Raw genomic sequence first — 27,593 nt, 5'->3', positions numbered from 1 at the left:
CTAAATAATTAAAGGAGAAAATAATAAAAGCAACAGCAAAAAAACTATTGAATTAATAAATAAATCCAAAAGTTGGTATTATGAATAAAACAATAAAATTGATAAACCTCTGGTCAATTTGATTAAAAAAATGAAAGAAGGAAATCAATTGGTAGTATCATAAATGAAAAAGATTAACTCACCACCAATGAGAAGGAAATTAACGTAATAATTCAAAATTATTTTGCTCAACTCTATGCCAATAAATTTGATAATCTAAGTGAAATGGATGAATATTTAAAAAAAAAATAAGTTGCCCAGGCTAAAAGAAGAGGAGATTAAATACCTAAGCAACCCTATCTCAGAAAAAGAAATTCAACAAGCCATCATTGAACTCCCTAAGAAAAAAATCTCCAGGGCCTGATGGATTCACAAGTCAATTCCACCAAACATTTAAGGAACAATTGGTTCCAATTCTATATAAACTCTTTGGGAAAATAGGGAAGGATGGAACTCTGTCTAACTCTTTCTATAAAACCAATAGGGTGCTGTTATCTAAACCAGGAAGTGTTAAAACAGAGAAAACAAATTATAGAACTATCTCCCTGATGAATATAGATGCAAAAATCTTAAATAAAATCTTAGCAAAATGATTACAACAAGTTACCACTAGGATAATACATTATGATCAAGTAGGATTTATTCCAGGAATGCAAGGTTGGTTCAATATTAGGAAAACTGTTAGTATACTCAATTATATCAACAACAAACCTATCAGAAATTATATGATCATATCAATAGATGCTGAAAAAGCTTTTGACAAAATACAGCATCCATTCCTACTAAAAACACTAGAGAATGTAGGAATAAATGGATTGTTCCTTAGAATAATTTTCAGTATCTATCTAAAACCATTAACAAGCATTATCTTCAATGGGGAGAGGCTAGAGGCATTCCCAATAAGATCAGGGGTGAAACAAGGGTGCCCATTATCACAACTACTATTCAATATCGTATTAGAAACATTAGCTTCGGCAATTAGAAAAGAAAAAGAAATGGAAGGAATTAGAATTGGGAAGGAAGAGACAAAACTCTCACTCTTTGCAGATGACATGATGGTCTACCTAGAGAATCCCAAGAAATCATGCAAAAAATTACTAGAAACAATTAGCAGTTTTAGCAAAGTTGCAGATTATAAGATAAACCCTCATAAATCTTCAACTTTTCTATATATGTCTAGCAAGATACAGCAGGAGGAACTAGAAAGAAAAATCCCATTCAAAGTATCCTCAGATGATATAAAATACCTGGGAGTCTATTTGCCAAGACAGACTCAGAAAGTTTTTGAAAACAATTATAAAACACTTCTCACACAAATTAAATCAGATTTAAATAACTGGACAAGTATCAACTACTCATGGATAGGTAGAACTAATATAATAAAAATGACAATTCTACCAAAACTAAACTACATGTTTAGTGCCCTACCAATCAAAATTCCAAAAAATTACTTAAATGTGTTAGAAAAAATTGTAAGTAAATTCATATGGAGAAATAAAAAGTCAAGAATTTCCAGGAGTTTAATGAAAAAAAAGTACAAAAGAAGTTGGCTTAGCCCTACTTGATCTAAAATTATATTATAAAGCATCAGTCATCAAAACTGTTTGGTATTGGCTAAGAAATAGAATGATGGACCAGTAGACTAGGTGCAATAGCAGGAGACGATTATAGTTATCTGCTGTTTGATAAACCCAAAGAATCCAGCTATTGGGATAAAAACTCCCTCTTTGATAAAAGCTGCTGGGATAACTGGAAGCTAGTATGGAAGAAACTTAGATTAGACCAACATCTAACACCCTTTACCAAGATAAGATCCAAATGGTTACAGGACTTAGACATAGAAAACAATACTATAAGCAAATTAGAAGATCAAGGACTAGTTTACCTGTCAGATCTATGGAAAGGGGAGCAGTTTATGACTAAGGAAGGGTTGGAGAACATCACCAAAAACCAACTAGATGATTTTGATTACATTAAATTAAAAAGTTTTTGCACCGATAAAACCATTGTAACCAAGATCAAGAGGAATGTAGTAAATTGGGAAACAATCTTTACAACTAACGATTCTGACAAAGGATTCATTTCTAAAATATACAGAGAACTGAGTCATATTTTTTAAAACAAAAAGTCATTCCCCAGTTAACAAATGGTCAGAGGATATGCAAAGGCAATTTACAGATGAGGAGATCAAAGCAATCCATAGCCATATGAAAAATTGCTCTAAATCATTAATTATTAGAGAAATGCAAATTAAAGCTTCTCTGAGGTACCACCTCACCCCTCTCAGATTGGCCAATATGACCAGAAAGTATAATGATCATTGTTGGAAGAGTTGTGGGTAATCTGGGACTATTACACTGTTGGTAGAGCTGTGAATTCATCCAACCCTTCTGGAGAGCTATTTGGAACTATGCCCAAAGGGCAACAAAAATGTGCATACCCTTTGACTCAGCAATACCACTACTGGGTCTATACCCTGAGAGATGATGCAAAAGGGTAAGAACATTACTTGTGCAAAAATATTTATAGCAGCCCTGTTTGTGGTGGCAAAGAATTGGAAATCAAGTAAATGTCCTTCAGTTGGGGAATGGCTTAGCAAACTGTGGTATATGTATGTCATGGAACACTATTGTTCTGTTAGAAACCAGGAGGGACTGGATTTTAGGGAAGCCTGGAGGGATTTGCATGAACTGATGCTGAGTGAGATGAACAGAACCAGAAAAACACTGCATACCCTAACAGCAACTTGGGGATGATGTTCAACCTTGAAGGACTCACTCATTCCATCAGTGCAACAATCGGGAACAATTTTGGGCTGCCTGCAAAGGAGAGTGCCATCTGTATCCAGGTAAGGAGCTGTGGAGTTTGAACAAAGTTCAAGGACTATTCCCTTAAATTTATTTATTTTTTTTTTTTAGTTTTTGCAAGGCAAATGGGGTTAAGTGGCTTGCCCAAGGCTACACAGCTAGGTAATTATTAAGTGTCTGAGACCAGATTTGAACCCAGGTACCCCTGACTCCAGGGTGGGTGCTTTATCCACTGCACCACCTAGCCACCCCTATTCCCTTAAATTTAAAAAACAGGTATCTTCTTTTCTGATCTTGTTACCTCTTAGACTTCTTGTCTCTTCCTTAAGGATAGGATTTCTCTCTCATCACACTCAGTTTGTATCAGTGTACAACATGGAAACAAAGCAAAAACTGACAGATTGCTTTCCATGGGGGGATGGGGAGGGAAGTAGGATGGGGGGGAAATTGTAAAATTCTAATAATATCTTTAATTAAAACAAAACAAAACAAAAGGTCACAGTTTTTTCAACTTGCAATGAGGATAATAACAAAATCTACCTGTAAGGTCATTGTGAAGATCAAATGAGGTCATATTTGTAAAAAATTCTGAGGACAATAATTACCACATAGTAGGTACTTTAAAAATGACCATTTTATTACTCTTCCCTTAATAGTCTTTTTGAGGAGTAGAAAACATACTCAACTAGGAATCAGATCTCACAATAGACAAGGAGAAATTAAGGAAACATCTATCAACTTAAGATCATGTTACGTTGCTTTACTGATTTTAGTTCCCCCCCAGAGAATAAATGGCTTGAAGATATGATCTTTGAGGAACAGCTAATTGGAGAGGTACTGGAAGACTAAAAAGATACAAAAGAATGTATTCCAAATGGCAAGGATATATTATATAAGGTATGAATAAGTATAATTAATAATAAAAAATATAACAGAAGATATGAAGATACTTAGGAAATGAGATTATCACTAGAAATTGATATATGTCTAATAAGAAGAAATCACACCAACCAAATTAATTTCTTTTCCTTTTCTGATTCAATTACCAAACAGATTCTTCTGTTGATTTTTCATTTTCATTCATTGGAGGAGACAATGACATATTTTTTGAAAAAAAGTGGAGCAGATTTGGAATTAGTTACAAAAATTGAAAAACAGAGGAGATACACAAGCCCCAGAAACATCCATAGATGACAGAATAGAGTTTGACCAATAAACCTAACGTTTCCCAACTTTAGGTAACTCTTTTAAAGGACTCTCTAGCCCCTTTTCAAAAACGATGCCTTCCATCTGACCACATCTTCCATCTCATGCTGTGAGCATGTTCCCTGAAAGAAAATAAAGAAGGTGGCACAGGGTCAATAGAGACAGCACAGGGCTGAAGTTTGACTCTCATGAGCTTGACTTTCATCTTCTGTTCAATGTTTTCCCTGAAGGAAAAGCAAGAGGAAAAATGAGAAGTGGAACTTTCATCTTCTACGCAAGTTTGATCTCCACCTTTGGAAGCAAGAAGAAAGAAGATGCAGGAGTCTTCCATCTGTCTGTGACTTTTCAATCTCCTACTGTGCATGCACCTGTCTGACTTTCAGTCTCCTGGACTCCCAGAAGAAAGGTCTTTTACTTAGTGATCAGCATGCTCACAGCTAGTTATAACCAACAAAAATCAGTGATTCTAAACTGCTCTAGGTGATCATCCAAATACCATTCTCCATCCCCTATCACCCAGTTTTTAAATTTTCATTCCTCTCAATCTAGCAATCCCAAAGTTTCAGCCAAACTGCTACCAATCTTTTCTCTGGAATTCTTGTTCCATGGTCAATAAATGTTTTTTCATCTTAGCTATTTTCTCTCCTCCTTTCATCTTCTGTCAATAGCTAAGAGTTAACCACCTCTTAAAGACAGAGCCTCCTTGATCACCTTTTACAGTACTGACTTCACTCTCTTACTCATTCCCTTTGGCTCATTAATTGAAGGAGGGAAGCTGAAATACTCTTGTGCATTCCATCATTTCTAGGTTCTTTCCTTCCCATCATCATTCAGTATCCTCTCCTCCTTTGAAATCCATATAATCCCTATCTTCCAATCAATCTAATTTTTGGTTGCTGTTCATTCACAGACCATCAGCACAATCCCCTTCCTTCCTCAAGGAGTTCACTATCTGGCTCATAATCTCTCTCTCTTACACAATTTCAAGTCTAATAGAAAACTTCAATATACATATTAATGTTCTCTTATACACTCTAACTAGACTCCTCAATCTACTCACTTTCCATGATCTATTGCTCCAATACACCTTAGCCTACCTACAAAAAAAACCATACCCTTAATCGTTCCAATACCCACAAATGCACAGAAATACCAAGGACCATTTAGATATATATAATGCTATATATCTTTTTATTTGGATATTCTATTTCTCTGTCTCTCTCTGCCTTCCAAGTAGTCATTGTAAACTCAACAAGTCCAGAATTTCCCTCCCCTAAAATGTCTCCCTTTTCAAATTCTTTCTATCAGGTGCACCATCTTTCTTAAATGCATATGTCTTTCTCAACTCCTAGATATCTCTCTTTCTTCCTATCCAATTAGTTGGCAAAACCTGTTGGTTTCACTTTTGTAATATATCTTAAATATGTCTCCTTTCTCTCCTCTAATAATCTCCTGACCTTGGTATAAGCCCTTCTCACTTTAAACCTACACTACTGCAACAGCCTGTTTCCTATCACCAGCTTCTTCCCTGTCTATCATGCATTAAGTTGTATGATTTTCCCTAAAACATGATTCAATCATGTCACTTCATGCTCAAACTCCAGTAGCTCCCTATTGCCTTCAGGAGCAAATCCAAATTACTTTCTCTGGGGTTCAAAGTTCTTCCTAATCTAGCCTGATGCCCCACCTTTCTAATATTCTTAAGTGTTACACCCTACTCCCACTCCATCCTCACCTTACCAAGTACTCCTTAGTCCAGTGATAATGATCTCCTTCCCATTCCACAACTAAAATACTTCATCTTTTAACTCTGGGCATTTTCTTTGACTATCTCTCATGCCTGGAATATTATCTCTCCTTATCTCCACCTCTTGGCTTCCCTGACTTCCTTCAAGTTTCAACAAAAATCCCACCTTCTTCAGGAAACCTTTTCCAACTGCTGTTATTCCTTCTGTCATTTATTTCTTTCTCATCCTATATCTACTTTGTTCATAATATTTACAGGCTTTTCTTCTCCAATAGCCTGTTAGCTCCATAAGAAAAGGGACTATCTTTTGTCTTTCTTTGCATTCTCAGCATAGAGCAAAGATGGGTTAATCTTTTTTCTATCAAGGGTCATTAGATATACCTATATCTATAGATATATATCATATAGATATACCTGTATCTATAGATATATAGATAGATAGATAGATAGATAGATAGATCTAGATGCATAAAATATATATATCTAGATCTATATATCTGGATATATAACTAAATATATCTGGATATATCTAGATAGATAGACAGATCAATTGATCAATCTTGGATATTCTCAGGCTATATCTAATCAAACATTTACTTAATTCACTCCTAAAAAGTTCCAAGATTTATTGATTTCAATTAAATGTGAATGCCTTGTGGTTGTCTTGGCAATGCTAAACCAATACAATCCATGGGCTGAAGTTCCTTACCCCCAGTATAGGACCTGGCACGTTGTGGTTGTCCTTTTTGCTTGTCCTCCATTCTCGAAGAGGGCCAATGACATTACTAGGGTCATATCCTGATATGACTAAGAATTGGATTTAAGTGAGGTAGAGGTACACAGTGTTGTTAACCTCACTCTCTCCTCTAAGAATTACTGGAGTCTCCATGAAAGTCAGGATGACTGGCATAGAGATGGTATTTAATAAATGTCAATAAATAAAGTAGGAAATCAGTCTTGCAAGGAAGTAACATTAGGTTACATCTCACACCAAATGTCATTATGATACAAATGAACCCTTGGAGATAAAAGACTACAGAATAAACAAATCAGAGAACTAGAATAGTTCCCTTCAAAATTATGAATAAGGGAAGAATTCTTGACAAGACAAGGAACTGAGAAAAATATGAAGGAGGAAATAGGAAATTTTGTTAAAAGTTTTACACAAAGAAAAATGCAGCTAAGATTCAAAAGGAAAGAATTAAATGGGAAAAAAAAACGTTGCAGCAAATTTATCTGATAAAGGTCCTAAATACACAGGAAACAAATTTAAAAAATAGGAACTGGAGCCATTCCAGGAACAGGAATTTTCAAAAAAAGAAAGGTGAGTTATCAATAAACAATTAAAAAGTGTTTAGAAATGGTTAATAAAATAAATGCAAATTAAAGGCACTTTGAGGTTCAGTATCATACACAACAAGTTGTTAAAAATAACAAAAATGAAAAATGCCAATTGTTGTAATATCTATGAGAAAAATAAATCCATAAAGACTTGTCAGTAGAGTTTCAAAGGGGCCTAACCATTCTAGAAAGAATTTGGAATTCTGACCAAAAAAAATCATTAAAATGAGCATATATTTTGATCCTGTGACATCTGTACCAAAGTCTATATTCTCTAAAAGAGCAAAGAAATAAAGCATCTATATGTACTTTTTTCATTTTATAGTACTTTTGGAGCAAATAACTGAAAAGAACATGAATAACCATAAAATGATAAAAAGTTTAAAATAATTATGGCATAAGAATGTAATGAAATATTACTTTGATATCAGTAATTATGAGCTTAGAAAGATTCAGATAAACCTGGAGAAATTTAGATGAACGGATGCAGAGTGAACAAAACAGAATTAGGTTAACAATTTACAAAATTGCAAGGAATTAACATTACAGAATCAAGAACTATGATTAATGTAATGACTGATCATAACTTCTATAGATTCATGATGAGCCATGCTTCCCACATCTTATAGAGAGGTAATAAACTAGAAATAAAGACTGAGTAAGGCATATTATCTGATGCAACCACTGCATACATTCACTTTGTGTGATTATGCTTATGTTATAAGAAAAGGCTCTTTTGGTACAAACAAGGAATGAGGCAGGAAAGAGTAGTGGGATAGTAATAGCAATACAGAAAAGAAGAAGAAAAGAAAATATCTGTGAATCAAAAAAAAACATAGAAATGAGCAAAAGGACATTCAAAGTCACCACAGACATCACATATAGGTAAAGTAGTTTTGAGACTATCATGTTATATTTGATAAATATAAAAGTAAAAAAACAAGCTGTACTCAGAGTGGAGATACATTGTTTCACATGTAGTCCTCTTCTTTTCTTTTTATATGGAAACCTTCATATTTAGTATTCTTTTTGACTGTATTGAACCTACTTCATTCACATGCCGAGTTTTCTTCTTATATTTATTCTGTCTTCTAATTTGGTATTTTATTTTACCCCGTTTTTAACCAATCAGTGAACTAACTATACAAACAGTCAATTCAGAAATAATTGATACATGTCTAACCAATGTTTTCCTGACTGTTATAATACAATTTATTTAAATTTTTATTATGTTGCTTATAATGTATCCAGAATCTTCTAACTCATTTATTTGAAAAACACATTTTTATTGTAGAGGCATAAGGTTTTTTATAATATCTAAAAATTCTTGGCTTTATTCATTTATTAAGCCCAGTTCATATTTCTCTGTTTAGTTTTTGCTATCCTGCCCAGGATCTATCCTGGAATTTAATGTCAAAAGAGGGTATAGTGACATTAATGTACAGTACTGTGGAGTACTGAGTCAGATCTGCCTTATTCCTATTTCATAGTGGTGATGGGAAGCAAGATATCAGTTATGCAAATAAAAAACAAATAAGGAAAAACTAATAAATTCAAATGACAGAATCATGATTTGAAAATATTTTGACAAACCAGCATAATGGTCCAAAGCTAACAAGATGAAATCTAATATCCCTGCACTTTGTATAGTTAATCTTTTTTTTTGAGCTTGATTACTAGACAGAAAAGATATGGCTTAGTAAATATATGTGGGAACCAAGACAGTACAGTAAAGGCAAGTCCTCTACTGAGCTCTCCCCTAAGCCTCACCAAATGCCTTTAAATAATGACACTAAACATATTCTAGAGTGTCAGAGCCAACAAAAAAGATGGAGCAAAACAACTTGCCAGGAGAAAGACAACTTAGAAAGTTGGCAAAAAAAAATCCTTTTACACCAGGTTGAGAGAGGGGCACTGCTCATAGCAAGCCTCTGCAATTGCAGTCAGGATCCAGTAAACTAGAAGCAGGATTTGGGAGCCCCGGAATGAGCAATGGAAAGCAACAGCTGCCTCCCAAGCTCTCAGTCCACAGTTTGTAAGGGGATTGGAAAAGTTTACAGTGTTCTCTTTGCTAACACTGAAGCAAGATTCTGTTGCTTTGTCCATACTTGGGGCTGAGCAACAGAATCTTTGGCTGGTGCTTTAGACCACAGAAACGCTTTTCTACCCTGCAATTATACCCTGAGAGGTACCTGGTTTATAGTTTCAGGGCAGAAAAGAGTTTTGTGGTCATATACAGACCGGAACATAGGCCAAGAGAGTAGTAAGCACTTCTTTTGAGATCATAAAACCTAGTGAGACCTGAAAACTTGCAGTTCCCTGAAAGTATCTCTGAAAAGAGCTTCACAAAATCCCAGAAGCTTGAGACAACACACTCTCCACCCTGGAAACAGAAACCTATTTCAAAAAATAGTTAAAATCAAGTAATAGACTGGGAAAATGAGCAAACAACAGAATAAAAACCAAAACTTAGAAAATTATTATGGTCACAAGGAAGATCAAAACACACTGAAGGGAGCCTCTAGGTGACACAGTGGATAGAGCACCAGCCCTGGAGTCAGGAGTACCTGAATTCAAATTTGGCCTAAGACACTTAATAATTACCTAGCTGTGTGACCTTGGGCAAGCCACTTTACCCCACTGCCTTGCAAAAAAACTAAAAACAAAAACAAAAAAACAAAAAACACTGAAGATAACAATCAAAGGTCCTATATTCAAAGCCCCCAAGGAAAATATGAATTGGCCTCAGAATAACTGAGAGCTCAAAAGACCTCAAAAAGAATTTTTAAAATAGAGAAGGTAAAGAAAAAATTGGGAAGAGAAATAAGAATGATGTAAGAAAGGTCAACAACTTGATAAATACAAAAAAAAAATGAAGAAAATAACACCTTAAAAATTAGACTAGACTAGGCCAAATGGTACAAGATGTACAAAAAGCCAATGAGATGAATGCCTTAAAAAGCAAAACTGGCCAATTTGGAAAGAGGCACAAAAATTCATCAAAGGAGAAAACTCCTTAAAAGTAAAATTGATCCCCTTTACTTTTTTCGCCCAAGCAAGTCTATCTATATTCATGGGGGAAGAGAGGTATTTTGTTTACTTGTAAACAAGAATATTTTATTAATGTAAAAAAACATTTGTACAAAATGAGAATAAAAAATAAATTTAAAAAAAGATAAAAAAGTATAATTGATCAAATGGAAAATGAGGTACAAACTCTCAATAAAGAAAGTAATTCCTTATTAAAGGGATGAAGTCTCCCTTAAAACATAAGCAAATAGCAGAGTGGATTAAAAGCCAGAATCCTACATTATGCTGTTTACAAGAAACTCATTTGAAGCTGAGAGATACATATAGAGTAAAGGTAAAAGGTTGGAGCAAAATATATTTGCTTCAACTGAAGTGAAAAAAGCAGGAATAGCAATCCTTATCTCAGACAAAGCAGTTACAAAAATAGATCTCCTTAAAAAAGATAAGGAAGGAAAATATAGAGAAAGAAAGGAATAAACTTTTATTTTCTTATGTACATGACAATTATACAAAAATTGACCATGTGCTAGACCATAAAATCCTAATAATCAATTGCAGGAAGAGAGGAAATAGTGAATATATCTTTCTTAGATCTTAATGCAATAAAAATCACATGCAATATTGGGTCAGGGAGAAATAGACCTAAAACTAATTGCAAACTAAATAACCTCATTTTAAAGAATGAGTGGATAAAACAACAAATTATAGAAAGAATTAATTATTTCATCCTAGATATTGACAATAATGAAACAACATACCAAAACTTATGGGTTACAGTCAAGGCAGCTGTCAGGAGATATATTGTATCTTTAAATAGTAACATGAATAAATTAGAGAAAGAGGAAATCAATTAACTAAACATGCAACTAAAAAAAATTAAAGAACAAATTAAAAACCCCCAATTAAATATCAAATTAGAAATTCTAAAAATTAAAGGAGAAATTAATAAAATTGAAAGCAAGAAAACTATTGATCTAATAAATAAAACCAAGAGTTGGTTTTATGAAAAAACTAATAAAATTGATAAACATCTGGTTAATTTGATTTAGAAAAAAAAGAAAGAAGAAAAACAAATTGCTAGTATCTTAAATGAAAAAGGTGAACTCACCACCAATGAGGAGGAAATTAAAGTAATAATTAGAATTATTTTGCCAACTCTATGCCAATAAATTTGATAATCTAAGTGAAATGGACAAATATTTACAAAAAATATAAGCTGTCCAGGTTAAATGAAGAGGAAATTAAATACCTAAATAACCCTATCTCAGAAAAAGAAATTCAACAAGCTCTTATTGAACTCCCTAAGAAAACTCCAAGGCCAGATGGATTCACAAGTGAATTCTATCATTTAATGAACAACTGGTTCCAATTCTAAATAAACTCTTTAGAAAAATAGATGAAGATGGAATTCTGCCTCTTTCTATACCAATATGGAGCTGATACCTAAACCAGGAAGAGTTAAAACAAAACAAAAAAATTATAGAGCTATGTCCCTGATGAATATAGATGCAAAAATCTTAAATAAAATCTTGGCAAAATGATTACAAGTTATTACTAGCATAATACATAATAACCAAGTAGGATTTATACCAGGAAATGCAGGGTTGGTTCAATATTAGGAAAATTGTTAGTGTAATTAATTATATCAATAGCAAATCTATCAGAAATCATATGATTATATCGAGTGGCTAGGTGGCACAGTGGATAGAGTACCAGCCCTGGAGTCAGGAGTACCTGAGTTCAAATCTGACCTCAGACACTTAATAATTACCTAGCCATATGGCCTTGGGGCAAGCCACTTAACCCCATTGCCTTGCAAAAACTAAAAAAAAAATCATATGATTATATCAATAGATACTGAAAAAAAAAACTTTTGACAAAATATAGCACCCATTCCTGCTAAAAACACTAGAGAGCATAGGAATAAATAAATTATTCCTTAGAACAATAAGTAGTATCTATCTGAAACCCAATTGACAAATGGTCAAAGAATATGCAAAGGCAATTTACAGGTGAAGAAATCAAAGCAATCCATAGTCATATGAAAATAACTAAATCACTCTCTAAATCACTAATTAGAGAAACGAAAATTAAAGCATCACTGAAATACCACTTCATACCTCTCAGACTGACCAATATGACTAGAAAGTACAATGATCAATGTTGGAAGGGATGTGGGAAATCTGAGACATTAATACTTTGTTGGTGCAGCTGTGAACTCATCCAACATTTCTGGAGAGCAATTTGGAATTACACCCAAAGGGCAATACAAATGTGCATACCCTTTGATCCAGCAATACCACTACTGGGTCTATACCCTGAAGAGATCATGAAAAAGGGAAAAAATATCACTTGTACAAAAATATTCATGGCAGCCCTGTTTGTGGTGGCAAAAAATTGGAAATTGAGTGAATGCCCATCAATTGGGGAACAGCTGAACAAATTGTGCTATATGTACATTATGGAATACATTGTGGATGGGAATTCAGTTAAGCCTGGAATTATTTGCATGATCTAATGGAGTGAGATAAGCAGAACCAGAAGAACAGGGTATACCTAACAGCAACATGGGGGTAATGTTCAACCTTAATGGATTTGTTCATTCCATCAATGCAGCAATCAGGCACAATTTTGGGGTATCTGCAATTGAGAATACCATCTGAGAGAAAGAATGGTGGAGTTTATAGACCAAAGACCTTTAATTTTATTTTAAAAAATGTTATCTTATTATGTAATTTTGCTATTTTGCTATCTATTATACTTTATTTTTTCCCTTGAGGATATGATTTCTCTCTGATCACATTCAATTGGATCAATTTATACCATGGAAATAATGTATGTAAAAACTTATAGGCTGCCCTCTGTGGTGTTTGGAGGGAGGGAAGTGAGATTAGGGGGAAAATTGTATAATTCGAAATAAATAAATTAATTAAATTAAAAAATAGAATTGAGCAAATGGAAGCTAATGATATTATAAAAAATTAATAAAAATGAAACCAAGAGAATGAAACAATAGAAGACAATTTGAAATATCTCATTGGAAAAACAACTAATTTGAAAAATAGATTCAAGAGAAATAATTTTAATATTATTGGACTTGAAAGCCATGATCAAAAAAGAGCCTAGATAACATCCTTCAAGAAAATATCAAGGAAAACTGCCCTGGTATTCTAGAAACAGAGGGTATTTTATTTTTAATTTTTAAAATTTTATTTATTTAAAGCAGTGGGGTTATGTGACTTGCCCAAGCTCACATATATAGACAATTATTAAGTGTCTGAGGCTGCATTTGAACTCAGGTCCTCCTGAGTCCAGTGCCTACTGTGCCATATAGCTGTCTCGGTAAAACAGAAATTGAGAAAATCCACCAATATCCTCTTGAAAAAGATCCCAAAATAAAAACTCTTAGGAATATTTTAGTTAAGTTCCAGAGTTCCCAAGTTAAGAAGAAAATATTGCAAGCAGTCAGAAAGAAACAATTCAAGTATCATGGAAACATAAAAAGGATAACATGAAAATTGGTAGTTTCTACATTAAAAGAGCAGAATATGATATTATGGAAGACAAAAGAATTTGGACTGTAACCAAGAATCAATCATCCAAGCAAAATTAACCATTTCAGGGGAAAAGATGGGCATTCAATGAAATGGGGGACATCAAACTTTCCTGATAGAAAAGATCAGAACTGAAGGGAAAATTTGATCTTCAAATGCAAGACTCAAAGTGAAACAAAAATAGGTGAAGAAAAGGAAATCTTAAAAGACCTAAATGATGTTGAACTGTTTATATTCCTACATGGGAAGATACTGATATTTTATATTTTTATTATCAGGGAAGTCATTTATAAGGAGGAGAGAGAGAGAGAGAGAGAGAGAGAGAGAGAGAGAGAGAGAGAAAGACCAAGAGAAAGTGTGTAGAAATGAGTTGAATATGAAAGGATGATATTTCAATAAAATAAAGGGGTTACAGAGGAATGTACTGGAAGAAAGGGGAAAGGGGAGGCAGAATCAGGTAAATTATCTCACAAAAAAGAGACAAGAAAAAGTTTTTTTTATAGTGGGATGGAAGAGAGGAAAGGTGAGGGGGTGTATGTGAACATTATTCTCCTCAGAATCAACTCAAAGAGGGAATAAGATACACACTCAATTATTTATAGAAATCTATCTTATCCTACAGGAAAGTAGGAGGAAAAGGAGATAAGAGAAAGACAGAGAGGGTAGTGATGGATGGATCAATTGGAAGAGGGGATAGTCAGAAGCAAAACATTTTTGAGGAGGAACAAAGCGAAAGGAGAGAGAAAATAGAATAGATGGGGGTGGGGGAATAGAGGAATAGGATGGAGGGAAATAAGTTAGGAACTGCAATGTGAAAAAAAAAAGATTTTGAGGCCTCATTTCTCAAACAGAGAACTGCATCAAACTTATAAAAATAAGAACCATTCCCCAAATGATAAATGTAAAAAGATATGAACAATTTTCAGATTAAATAGTCAAAGCTAACCATAGCCATATTAAAAAAAAAGTTCCATCATACTATAAATTGGAGAAATGCAAATTAGAACAATTTTGAGGTACTACTTTATATTGGTTAATAAAACAAAAAAATGGAATGATAAATGTTAGAGGATATGTAAAGAAAATGAGATATTAATGCTAAGGAAAATGAAATTAGTGCTTTTTTGGTGAAGTTGTGAACTCATTCAAACATTCTATAGAGCAAATTAGAACTATGCCAAAGGGCTATGAAATAATGCCTACCCTTTGATCTAGCAATGCTATTACTAGGTCTGCATTCCAAAAGGGATGAAAAAATAAATAAATATGAAAAGGACTATAAGTACAAGACTATGGATAACAATTCTTTTCTGGTGGCAAGAAATGGGAAATTGAGGAGCTGCCCATCAGTTGGGGAATGACTAAACAAATTGTGGTATGTGATTATGATGAAATGCAATTCTGCTCTAAGAAATGATGAGCAGAATGCTCCTAGGAAAATTTATAAGTTCCCTTCAGGCAGGGAGTAATTTATTTTTTCAACTTCACATTTCTGACAACCAGAATTATTTTTTTTACACAAAGTAAATAGTTAATAATATTGAACAGAATTGAATTGAAGAGAATGATAACCATGATCAATGTCTTCAAATTTTTTTAATGGCTGAGATGAGAACAAGAAATTCACCTTTTTATTTCTCCAAAGGAAAAAAAGAAATATTTTTTACTAAATAGAAGAAAGGCTAGAGGAGTACAAAAATGGGCTAGGCCTATTTATTAGGAGTTAGTTAACAGATTTTCACTGGAAGTTGGTATCTGATTGAATATAAAAAGGTATGAAAATGGTAAGGATTGTTGAAAATTTGAGATGAAAAAGAACAGAAGTTCTTGAAGTCCAAAACAGTAACATCTTTCAATATATTTAATTTTCACCTCCAGCAGGATATTGGAGTCACAGAGTTAACTAAAGAAATGACAAGACCCAAGGTTTGAAGCTCTGTGATTGAGAATTATTTGTATTCTGGTGATAACCACTAGAAGATAAGTCCATTCAGAGAAGGGTAAGGAGAATGGTAATGGGTCTTAGAAACCATGCAATATAAATAAGGATCCGGAAAAAGGCAGAAATTGTTTAGAAGAATATATTAACTATTTTTGAATGTGAAAAAAGGGATTAGTTGTCATGTGAGGGTAGAACTAGAAGAAGTTAGGCAAACAGCAGATTAGAAAGTTTAGACAGAGTGTCAGAGAAAATTTGCCAATAATTGAAGGTTTCCAAGAGTGCAATGGGCAAGTCTTAGGAGGTAGAGAGACAGGACATCACTTGATGTTCTTGTAGCTCTGAAATTTTATGATTCTGTATTTAAGCAAAGTCTTAAAATATTGTAGATTGGGATACCTGCATGAGGTTAGACATTAGTCTAGATAATCTCTAAAGACTTTTCAAAATATAAGAGATTATAAATTTATTATTCAAAATGATTAAGTACAAATTATACACACACACACACACACACACACATATATATATATATATATGTATATATATATATATATATATATATATATATATATATACACATGCTAAATATATCCATTTCACAATATGGATAAGACAAACAATGATTTTAGTATATATAAAATTTAGATACAAACTGAACAAGAGAAACATCTTAATAGTCAAATACAAATAAAAAAATTAAATGACTTGAATTAAATTGTTTTCTGTAAACTTGAGACATTGATCAGTAAAGTTCAAGGCAAGAAGCTTATCATAAAGCATACATAAATATATAGGTATAGAGATAGATATAAATATATGTGTATATATATATATATATGAATACAGAGAGATGCATAGATAACTTTTTCCCATAAAATCAAAGAAAAATTACCTTAGTTGACCTGTTTCTGGCTAAGTCAGTAAATAATCTTGCAAGGATAGTTAACAGCAATATGTAAATCATTTAGAAAAAAAGTCAAGATCATTATTTTACATGATACAAATTACCATTAACATAAAAATTATGAAAATTCTCTATTCCTTCTAATACATTCTTAATTCTCACTTGTAGAGGCTAGCATTTTAAATTGTACCTAAATTAGGATATTTTTCTCTGAAAAGTACTGAAAAATGATGGAAGGAAATTTTTGAAGAACAGTATATATATATATATATATATATATATATATATATATATATATATATATATGAAAAGAAAATTTTTTCAAGTATAATCACATATGATTATTTCTTTTAATGCAAAAGAAAGTACTAATGGTGGTACTTTTTTATTAAAACTCAAATCATTTTTAAAGTCAGACCTGATAATTTTCTTTATTTCTCCTGAATTCATAGTGAATTTATTATTTTCTATCTTATAACACAATTTTTCTTCTCACTTTCAAAACCTATTTTTTTCCTATTTTATTGGTCTTCAGTCTTATTTATAAGCTCTGTAGTCTTTTTGTTTTTGAATTTATTTCTCCTTTGATTTTCAGGATTTCTTGATCATTGATTCACTAAATTATTAGCATTTTGGTCTGTTTTAGCTGTACTCAATATAGTGTATATATTATATATATATATAAATATATATATATGAAATACAGAGAGAGAGAGAGAGAGAGAGAGATCTAAATTTATATTTAAGGTTTGCATTAGCTACATCCTACAAAATCCTGAACTACTATCTGACTTTGAAATAGTTTAATAAGCAAACTATCATAAATGTATTATAATTAATTTTATGTAATGAAAAATATAATTTTTTAATAATATCCCACACCATACCATAAAAACTTTCTGAAAGCAGAGGTGATTTCATTTTTCTCTTTGGATACATAAGATCTGGCAAACAGTAGGTCTACTGTGCCTGACCCACAGCAGATACATGATCATTGTTTACTGACTGACAGTCTATCAGTTTCTTTTAAGGGCTCTCTAAAGATTAACCTAGTGTATTAAATAACATTGAACTTAAGTGACTAAGGGCAGAAAAGAAAGGAAACGATACTTCTTTTTTCTCCAAGGACCCAATTTACTAATTATGAACATTTAAGCAGATCATTTGTCTTATCTTACTTTGTTCCTAAGTTGTATCTGTAATTTAAAACAAAACAACAACAAAAAAAAAAACCCTAAAACTCAGAGAAATTAAAGCCCAAAGGAGATAAGAATACATTAAACATGAGATTAGTAGGATCTTGCTGGATAGAAGTCATGGAAAGAATCTCAAGCACATTTACTTTCCTCTAAGGAAAGAGACAATATACAGTACCCTATAAATAAGTAAGAGTGTATTGCCAGAAATTCCATTGAATTACTGCTACCTGTCCCATTTCTCATCCCCTCAGAGTACAAGAAGTATTCATTTTTACTTCTGTGTAAATTATAAGAGCTGCAATAGCCACTATAATTGCCATTTTAAAATGCACGATTTGCTAGTTTTTAACATAGTACAGATTTATACTGCAGAATATTATTTAAGGTTTCAAATATCTACTTTTTCTATAAGTAGAAGAATGAGTAAACACAGACATACAAGTTAACTAATGGAAAAGTCCCTTGACTTTGGGTTCAGTTTATTTTAAATGCTCATCAACAGTCCACAGTAATACATACAGTTACTATTTTCATTCTATTGTGGGAAATAGACATGTGGTTAGCAACTAGAGAGAGTACTATGATGTGTATATTTATGTTGAGGAAGAAGGAATTGGAGGGAGAAGGGTGGAACTTGAACTTGAAACCTTTTCCTAGTAGGATAAATGTCAGTAATAATTTTCAAGAGGTTTCAAAAAGCTTTATTTTTATCATAAACCCATTTCTGGGGAATGCACAAAACAATAATTTACTTTGCAAAGATATTTCCATTTACTGCATGGTAAATGGGATATCGTTTTATGCATTATTTTTCTTATTGTACACATGAAGAGGAACTGAGCTGGAGGACACCGAAAGAAAGGACCACAGGGTCATATTTTAAACTGCAGGGCTCTGATTCCAAATTCATTTTCCCATAGCACCCGGCAGCTCTCTCCCCTCCTGGACTGATGCCAACAAGAAAAGACAATGTTATATAATCTAAAAGTTTTCCTTGATTTTGTTTTGGGTTAAGTTTTTAAGAAGGGGTTCTTGAGAACTTCCACATTTAATTTCAGATAACTTTGAACTGCAATAAATTGATTTTAAGGTTTCTGGGTGATTTCCTCCCCTCTAAACTTTTAGCCAAGTAAAAACCATCCTTTCAAGTTCAGTTTATACTATTCTCTAACTTGGCTTTCTTTGAAGATATATGTTAGTGAAGCTTTTTTTTTAATCACTCTAGACAGTTTTCTATTTCAAAAGACTATAACTTTTTTCAGCCTCAAAAAGTAAATGATCTAATCTGTAACTACCACTGCCAAAAGTGGTAACTGCAAATTGGAGCTTCCAAGATAGTCTCTAAATCCTTTCACGTTTGGCCCTGTATTCCCAAGTTCTAGGATAATGTATTGCACATAAGAGGTCCCAATCAATCTGTTGTATTGAACTGTACATTAGTTTGTTTTTTTTTTGCAAGGCAATGGGGTTAAGTGGCTTGCCCAAGGCCACACTGCTAGGTTAATTATTAAGTGTCTGAGGCGGGATTCGAACCCAGGTACTCCTGACTCCAGGGCCGGTGCTGTATCCCCTGTGCAACCCAGCCGCCCCTAAACTGCACATTAGAGGGTAAGTAAAGGATGAGACTTAAAAGAATGCTGAATCGGACCAATGAGAACGTTAGAAGTAGAGCGGCCATCCAATCAGAGCCTGGGTGGGGGCGGGATGAAGAGGAAGGCCTGGAGGAGCGGCTGCGCCACCTGCCTGGGCAGCCTAGGCAGAGAAGAGCGTCCTGGAGGTGAGAAGGCGGCAACAGGTGGCTCCGGAGGAGAGCCGGCTTTAGAGGGGCAGAGGATGGCGGGGGAAGGCAGGTCCGGCCCCGGCGGCCACAGGAAAGCAGAGGCGGAGGCTGTTCCGGAAGGGGTCGCCGGAAGTGTGACGTCCCGGATGTGGGAGTTGGGCAGCGGCGGCCGGAAGCCGCCACCTTTTCCAGGGTGGGGTCACGCACGTGGCTATCCCCGTGGGCACCTTTGTCTGCCCCTCCTGCTGGGTGGCGGAGGCTGCAGGCCTGGGTACTGGGGCATCACAGAGGGGAGGGGCTTTTGGAGGAAGAAGAGACCATCCTGGGGGAGCAGATGAGGAGCTTTGGGGTGAATACGAGATGCAGAGAAGAGAGGAGGAGGACGGCCCAGGGGCGCCAAGACGGGCCCACCTATAACTACCAGGGGGCCATCCCCGGGCGAAGTCCAGGGCGGTGAGCAGAGGGCCAGGAGCCCCATTTCCCAGGAACTTGCTTCAAGGGAGCGAGACTCCTCAGGCTTGGGCCTTCGAATTCTCGGCCTTGAATGATCCTGGACCATTAATGAGCTGATGCTGGAAGCTGAATTGGTTTCAACCATTCTGGAAGGCAATTGGGAATTCGGCTAAGAAAGTGACTAAAAAGCCCATACTCTTTGGACCCAGAATTCTGCCCTTAAACACCATTAACTAGCAGCATAAACTAAAAACCAGTAATTATTTTGATTCCAAGGAGTTCAGTGATTAAAAAGAAAGACCCTGGGTATTTCAAAATGCTTGTGGCAATGCTTTTTATTATATGTAATAGCAAAGCCCTGGAAACTGAGTAGTTGCCCTATTGGGGAATAGCCAAAATAGTTATCATAAGTGAATGTAATGAAAGATTACAGCTGTAAAAAATGTGAAAAAGAAGCATGGAATGATTTACATGAATTGAGAGAGAACCATGGGAAGACTTAAAGAACTGATGCAAAGTGAAGAAAACAGAACCAGGAAAATACACAAGTCCATGTAAATGGAAAGAGCAACAAAAACACAAGGATAGGAATTGAATGGGGAGACATAATAATGAACAAGCTTGGCCTGAAAGAAGATATAAAAAGCACCTCCTTGCCTTCTTTGCTGAATGGAGGGATCATGGGTGAGAACACTGCATACACTGTCCATTTAAAAACAATTTTTTTGGTTGTCTAGTTTTTAATTGCCCCTCCTCTTCCACCCTCCCATCCCCATTTTGTGCTTAAGAGACAGCTCTGTAGAAGGGAGAGAGAAGGATATATGTGTGTGTATATACAGTCATGTTTATATGCAAACAAAATATACTAATACAGATTTGTCTTTAAAGACTTAATAATACTAAGATATATTACAAAGCTTACAGCATACCATATATATATATTTATCTCAACCCAGTGAGATTGGTACTGCAACTATTATCACTCCAATCTGAGAAAGCTAAAACTTACTTAGCTAGGTGACAATGACTTAGCCCTGAAAGTTCTCTGAGAATTAGAGGTGGAATCTAAATGTGTTTTTTTTTCCTGCTGGCCAATCTAGACCTCTAGTTATATAATTTGAAGTGTGAAATAAGGTTGGAAAGGAAGGATGGAACCAATCAGTAAAGAGCTCATTCTATATTATATATGTGTGTGTGTGTGTGTGTGTGTGTATGTGTGTGTATTATATATATATATATATATATATATATATATATATATATATATATATATATATATATATATATATATATACATACACATATATTTTCTATAGAAAAAGAAGGGATTTGGACTAGGGAATGGAATCAGACCTATGCATTATTCATTCATTCAACAGTATTTATTAAAGGCCTACTACATGCTACCTACATCTGTGCTCCTGACTCTCCAGACTTCAACATTGTGCTTCACCTTTCTATTATCCTGGATCTTCCCTCAGTATCTGGGGCCTTCTCAGTTTAAAACATTTCTCTGCTCTGTGAGTCCCCTTCCCCCAAGAAGGGTTTCCTGCCTGAATCTCTTTTGGGGGGGGGAGGAGACAAGGTAAGCCATCCTTCATTCTATTTCTGGTTCTGCTGCTGACTCCCCCCCCCACTTTGCTGCTATGTACCCTCATGACTTTTCTTCTTCCTCCCATCTACCCTGCCAGTCCCTCTTCTTTTTATGTATTGTTTTCCCTCCTTATGATAGAAGTTACTCCACAATAGGGACTGTCTCTTTTTTGCTTGTATTTGTATTCTCAGCACTTAATTAAGTAATATTAGTGTTTAATAAAAGGAGTTTGGTGGAGCCAAGATGGCAGCATAGAGCTCCCATACAGAATGTTAAATGAAGCCTCTACACAGATATTATAGCTACCAATCCCACCAAAAAAAAAAGAGAAAAGATTGTAACAAGTTTTCAACTGTAGACAACATGGAAGGGCTTCAGTGAAGGGTCTCTTCAAGGGAAAAAGGGGAAGGAAGTAAAGCCAAATGGAGACTTTTAACCACAGTGCCATTGAGGTCCTGCTAGATAGCAAGCCAGACAAAGTCTGAACTTGGATAGGATTGGGTTGGAAACAAATCACTGCATAAGCAAAGCCTGGACATAAAGAAGGAAACAAACTTCTGCAAAGGCACCCCCTAGGTTACATAGGCAATATCTTGGATATCAATAAGCCAGAGATCAGCCTTCAGTACCAGCACAAAATCTTAGGTCTATACTCCCTGTACCCCATGAACAGAGCACAATCAAAGCATCAAAAAAACCTAAGCTCTAAGGAGAGAAAGCTACTATGCAGATACAGATAATAAAAAGCACCATCTCAGAAAAAGAAAGCAGGGACAAATTACCTACATGGAAAGTCTCAAAAGAGTCTATGAATTAGATTCAAATTCAAAAATCTCATAGAAGAGTTTAAAAAAGAATTTAATCACCAAAGAAGAGGAGAAGAAAACTGGAAAAAATGAAATGAAAGTAATACGGGAAAATAAGGAAAGTAATATGGGAAAATAATGAAAAATTGACCAAAAAAATCAGCTCCTTTAAAAGTAAAAATAAACCAACTGGGAAAATAATGCAACTCTTCAAAAATGAAATTGTACTACTGGAAAGGGAATGTAACTCAGCAAAAAGTAAAATTAACCAACTGAAAAAAGAAACCCAAAAGCTAACTGAATAAAATAAAATCCTAAAAATTAGAACTGGACAAATAGAAAACAATCCATCAGACACCAAGAGTCCATTAAACAAAGTCAAAAGGCTGAAAAAATAATTGAAGAAAATGTAAAGTACCTTTTAGGGAAAACAAATAAGTTAGAAAATAGTTCCAGAAAGCCTAGGTCAAAAAAAGAAGTTGGAAATTATCTTTCAAGAAATTATCATCAGGGGAAATTGTCCAAAACTACTAAATCAAGAAGACAAAATAGCAACGGAAAGAATAGATAGAATACCTTCAGAAAGAAACCTCAGGTTAAAACTAAGGACTAGCATAGCCAAATTCCAGAATTCTTAAATAAAGGAGGAAAGTACTGCAAGCAGTTAATTTCCTGATAACAAGAACAGAACTGAACAGAGAATTTGATCTTCAAATACAAGACTCAAGAGATGCATAAAAAGGTAAATGGAAAGGGGGAAAAAAACAAATGTTGATCAACTTCAGTAAATTTTTTACATTACTATAAGGGAAGATAACATGTAACTCTTGAGAATTTTATTTCTATTAGGATAGTTAAAGGGTTGAATATAGTTGAAGAGCTTGTACTTAGAGAATATGGATATGTTTGGTTCCTGTCTGTTTGAGACAAATTACAGTCAGTCTGACTGTGGGGTGATCAGACCAACACAAGTTCAGAATGCTCTATTACCGGGCATGCACAAATAGTCCAGGTGAAAAGCTGGGGTATTTAAAGTTATATATCTCTTATTTCCTTTGAACTACTTTAATTCTACCTTAGAGCTCAGCAGTTTCTCTGATAATGGCATCCTACACTGGCAGATCCTTTGCCAATCAATTGCAAAGTTCTTAAGAGAGACTTTTGGGCTATCCCAGTACTTAGAGTTCCTAGAGGTTCTATACTTAGTTAAATAAAAAATACGACTTTATTAGCTATTAGAGGTTTATAGTACCATAGGGGCAGAGGGTGGGACCCTACTTAGAAGGGTTGGACATAAAGAGATTAGGAAGTGATTTTATCTTAATCTGTACTTTAGTTAAGGAGGATTTAAGTACCAAGGTTGGGATACTAAAGTGGGGGAATATGGAAAAGAGTGTATCTGATACTTTAGCTGGATAGGCTATGGATGGATTATTATAGACATGGAGGGAGAGAGTATACTTAAGAGAATCAACATAAAAACATAATGAAAAGATTTTGCTTAGCTTGCTACTTTGGCTACAATTGGAGGGAGTAAACTTAGGGGGGAGGGATGGGGCAATACAAATGGTTTATGAAAATGATTTGACTTTGCATGATACTTTAGTTCATGATGATTGTGTGTCCTGGGAGAGTACTTGAAAACAAGTAAGGTATAAAGTGATTATAATTTGATGTGAATCATGACTCCTGAGAAGTGTATCTCTAATGAGACAGAAGGGGCTGGGAAGTTAGTGACTATAAGGCAATGATGCTTATCAGTCAATCAAGAAATTAATCACCCTGGACATAAAGAAGGAAACAAACTTCTGCAGTCAATCTCCTCACCCCCAAAAGTAGTCAATCAAGAAATTAATCACCCTTTGATTGTACTTTGATAGTACTCTCAGCTTATCAATCAATCAACATTTGATTGACCTTACTTCTATCAGATCACATAAAAGGAGTATAATTTGGAAAAAAGGATGTAAAACAGGATTAAAACAATGAAAACACAAAAAGAAAGCATTAGTGGATAAATTACACAAGTTGAAGAGGTATAAAGACCTATTATAGTAGAGGTAAAGAAGGGAGGGTGGGAACATGGAGTAAATAGAACAATTCAACAGATTTGACCCAGAGAGGGAATAACTAACATACATTCCCATTTGAGTTTAAAAATCTAACTTATCCTACCCTACCAGGAAGTGGGGGAGGGGAGGGAAAGAAAAAGGAAGAAGGGACTGGCAAAAGGAAAGGCAAAAAGTGAAAGTAAACTGAAAGTTAAAATTTAAAAGAAAAGTTACAGGGGAAAGGAAGCAAAACATTATTGAGGAGGAATAATAATAAATACTACTACTACTACTAATAATGTTTGTCTTTAATTCTCAAAGAATAAAACCAAATTACTAGTATTAAAAATGAAAAGGGTAAACACCACCAATGAAGAGGAAATTTAAGAGACAATTCAAAGCTATTTTGCCTAACTATGCCAATAAATTTGATAACCTGATAAAATGGATTAATATTTGCAAAAATACAAACTGCTCAGATGAACAAAAGAGGAAATAAAATACTTAAATAACCCTATTACAGAAAAAGAAATTGAAGAAACCATCAATTAAACTCCCTAAAAAAAGTCTCCAGGTGTAGATGGATTTATAAGTGAATTCTACCAAACATTTCAGGAATAATTAATTCCAATTCTACATAAATTATCTTAAAAAATAGGAGAAGGAGGTGTCCTGCTAAATTCCTTTTATGATATCAATATGGTGCTGACACCTAAATCAGGAAAAAACCAAAACAAAGAAGATTATAGACCAACCTCCCTAATGAACATTGATGTAAAAAATCTTAAATAAAATTTTAGCAAAGAGATTAAGCATATCATTACTAGGATAATACACCATGATCAGATGGATTTATACCAGGTGGGTAGAGATGATTCAATATCAGGAAAACACTCAACATAATTCAATATAATTGAAAAACCAACAGAAACATGATTATCTCAATAAATGCTGAAAGTCTGAAAAAATACAATATCTATTCCTATTAAAAATCCTAGAGAATATAGGAATAAAAGGAGTTCGATTTTTTTTTTTTGCAAGGCAATGACTTACCAAACGTCACATAGCTAGGTAATTGCTAAGTGTCTGAGGTCAGATTTGAACTCAGGTCCTCCTAACTACAGGGTCGGTGCTCTATCTACTGTGCCACCTAGCTGTCCCTGGAGTTTTCTTTAAAATAATAAGCAATATTTATCTAAAGCCATCAACAAATATATGTAATGGGAATAAACTAGGAGCATTTCCAGTAAGATTAGGGATGAAACAAGGATGCCCATTATTACTATTATTTTTCAATATAGTATTAGAAATTTTAGCTTTAGCAATGAGAAAAAAAAGGAAATTGAATTACAAGTGGCAATGAGGAAGCACAACTTTCACTCTTTACAGATGATATAACGGCATACTTAGAGAACCCGAGAAAATCAAATAAACCAATTGAAACAATAAATTCAGCAAAGTAGCATAAACCCACATAAATCATCAGCATTTCTAGATAAGAAATCAAAGTCCAAGAGCAAAATCTAAAAGGAGAAATTCAATTTAAAGTACCTACAGACAGCATAAAATACTTGGGAATCTACCTCCTAAGACAAACCCAGAAATTGTATGAACACAAGTCAGATCTAACAACTGAAAAAATGTCAATTGCTCATGATTAGATTGAACTAATATAATAAAAATGACAGTTCCACCCAAATGAAATTACTTATTCAGTGTCATATCAATCAATCTACCACATAACTATTTTATGAACTAGAAAAAATAGTAACAAAATTCATTTGGAGCAACAAAAATAGCAAGGGAACTGATGAAAAAATGTAAAGGAAGGTAGCCTAGCTCTACTAGATCTAAAATCATACTATAAAGCAGCATTCATCAAAACTGTATGGCACTGTTAAAGAAAAAAAAAGATAATGAATCAGTGGATTAGGATAAGTTCAAAAGAAACAGTAGTAAATGACTAGTGAGCTACTGTTTGCCAAACCCAAAGACATCAGTTATTAGACTCATTATTTGACAAAAATTCTTGGGAAACCTGGAAAATATATGGCAAAACTAGGCATAGACCCACATCTCACACCTTATATCAAAATTAGGACAAAAACATATAGGATTTAGACTCAAAGAGCACTACCATAGACCATTTAATAGACCAAGAAATACTAGGATCTTTGGAAAGGGGAGAAATTTGTAACCAAACGAGAATACGTTACAAATTTCAAAATGGATGTTTTGACTATATTAAAAATTTTTTAACTAATCCAATGCTGCCAAGATTAGAAGGAAAACAAAGCTGGGAAACAATTTTCACAGTTAGTGGTTCTGATAAAGGTATCATTTCTAAATTATATGGAGAATTTAATCAATTTTATAGGTTTAGGAGCCATTCCTCAATTGATAAATGGTCAAATGAAACAAACAGGTAGTTTTCAAGTGATGAAATTAAAGTTATATATATATATATATATATACATATATATATATATATGTATATATATATATATATATATACACACACACACACACACACATATATATAAAATCATAGGAAAGAATGCTCCAAATCATTACGGATTAAAGAAATGCAAATTAAAACAGGTATGAGCCAGGTCACCTTGTGTTGGAGAACTGCCTCACTGGATCCCTCTGTGGGTTCTATCTCTTGAAAATGTAGTTATATTCCTTAGTTTATAAGTTTTAAAAGAGAGAGTACCTAAGATATGATCCTCTCTTGTCACTATCTTGGCTCCAGCCCCTAAGGAATGCAATGGCATTTTCCATAACAGGTTTCTCCAGATTGTCCTTAATCATGGTACTGTTTAAAGGAGATTCATCCATCATAGTTGATCTTCTCACAGTGTTGTAAATGTGAATGTTTTCTTGGTTCTGTTCACTCAGTCACAGTTTACATAGTTGAGTCATGATAAATGACTGTGATAAATGTTTTTGAACATGTGGGACTTCCCCCCATTCTTTTCCTTTCTCTTTGGGATATAGACCTAGTACTATTGCTAGATGAAGGGATATGCACAGTTTGATTGCCGTGGATATAGTTCCAAATTGCTCTCCAGAATGGTTGGATCCACTCACAAATCAACTAGCAATGCATTAGCAATATAAGGACAAGGCATAACATC

General features: G+C 34.1%; 1 protein-coding gene and 1 long non-coding RNA gene across 3 annotated transcripts in view; one reads left to right on the top strand and one right to left on the bottom strand.

Moving 5' to 3' along the window:
* PRKD1 (protein kinase D1) overlaps positions 1-27,593 on the bottom strand; it is a 504,884-nt gene that overhangs the window by 278,836 nt on the left and 198,455 nt on the right. The gene's annotated exons all lie outside the window — the stretch shown is intronic.
* The window catches only part of LOC141522196 (uncharacterized), a 39,640-nt gene continuing 31,761 nt past the window's right edge, over positions 19,715-27,593 (top strand). The window contains exons 1-2 of the long non-coding RNA XR_012478157.1: positions 19,715-20,686; positions 21,382-23,144. This is a non-coding gene — a long non-coding RNA (uncharacterized LOC141522196). The remainder of the gene's footprint in view (positions 20,687-21,381; positions 23,145-27,593) is intronic.

The sequence above is a fragment of the Macrotis lagotis genome, chromosome 4 (genome assembly GCF_037893015.1).
Source record: "Macrotis lagotis isolate mMagLag1 chromosome 4, bilby.v1.9.chrom.fasta, whole genome shotgun sequence".
Classification (NCBI taxonomy): domain Eukaryota; kingdom Metazoa; phylum Chordata; class Mammalia; order Peramelemorphia; family Peramelidae; genus Macrotis; species Macrotis lagotis.
This window is presented reverse-complemented; position numbering and strand designations above follow the sequence as displayed.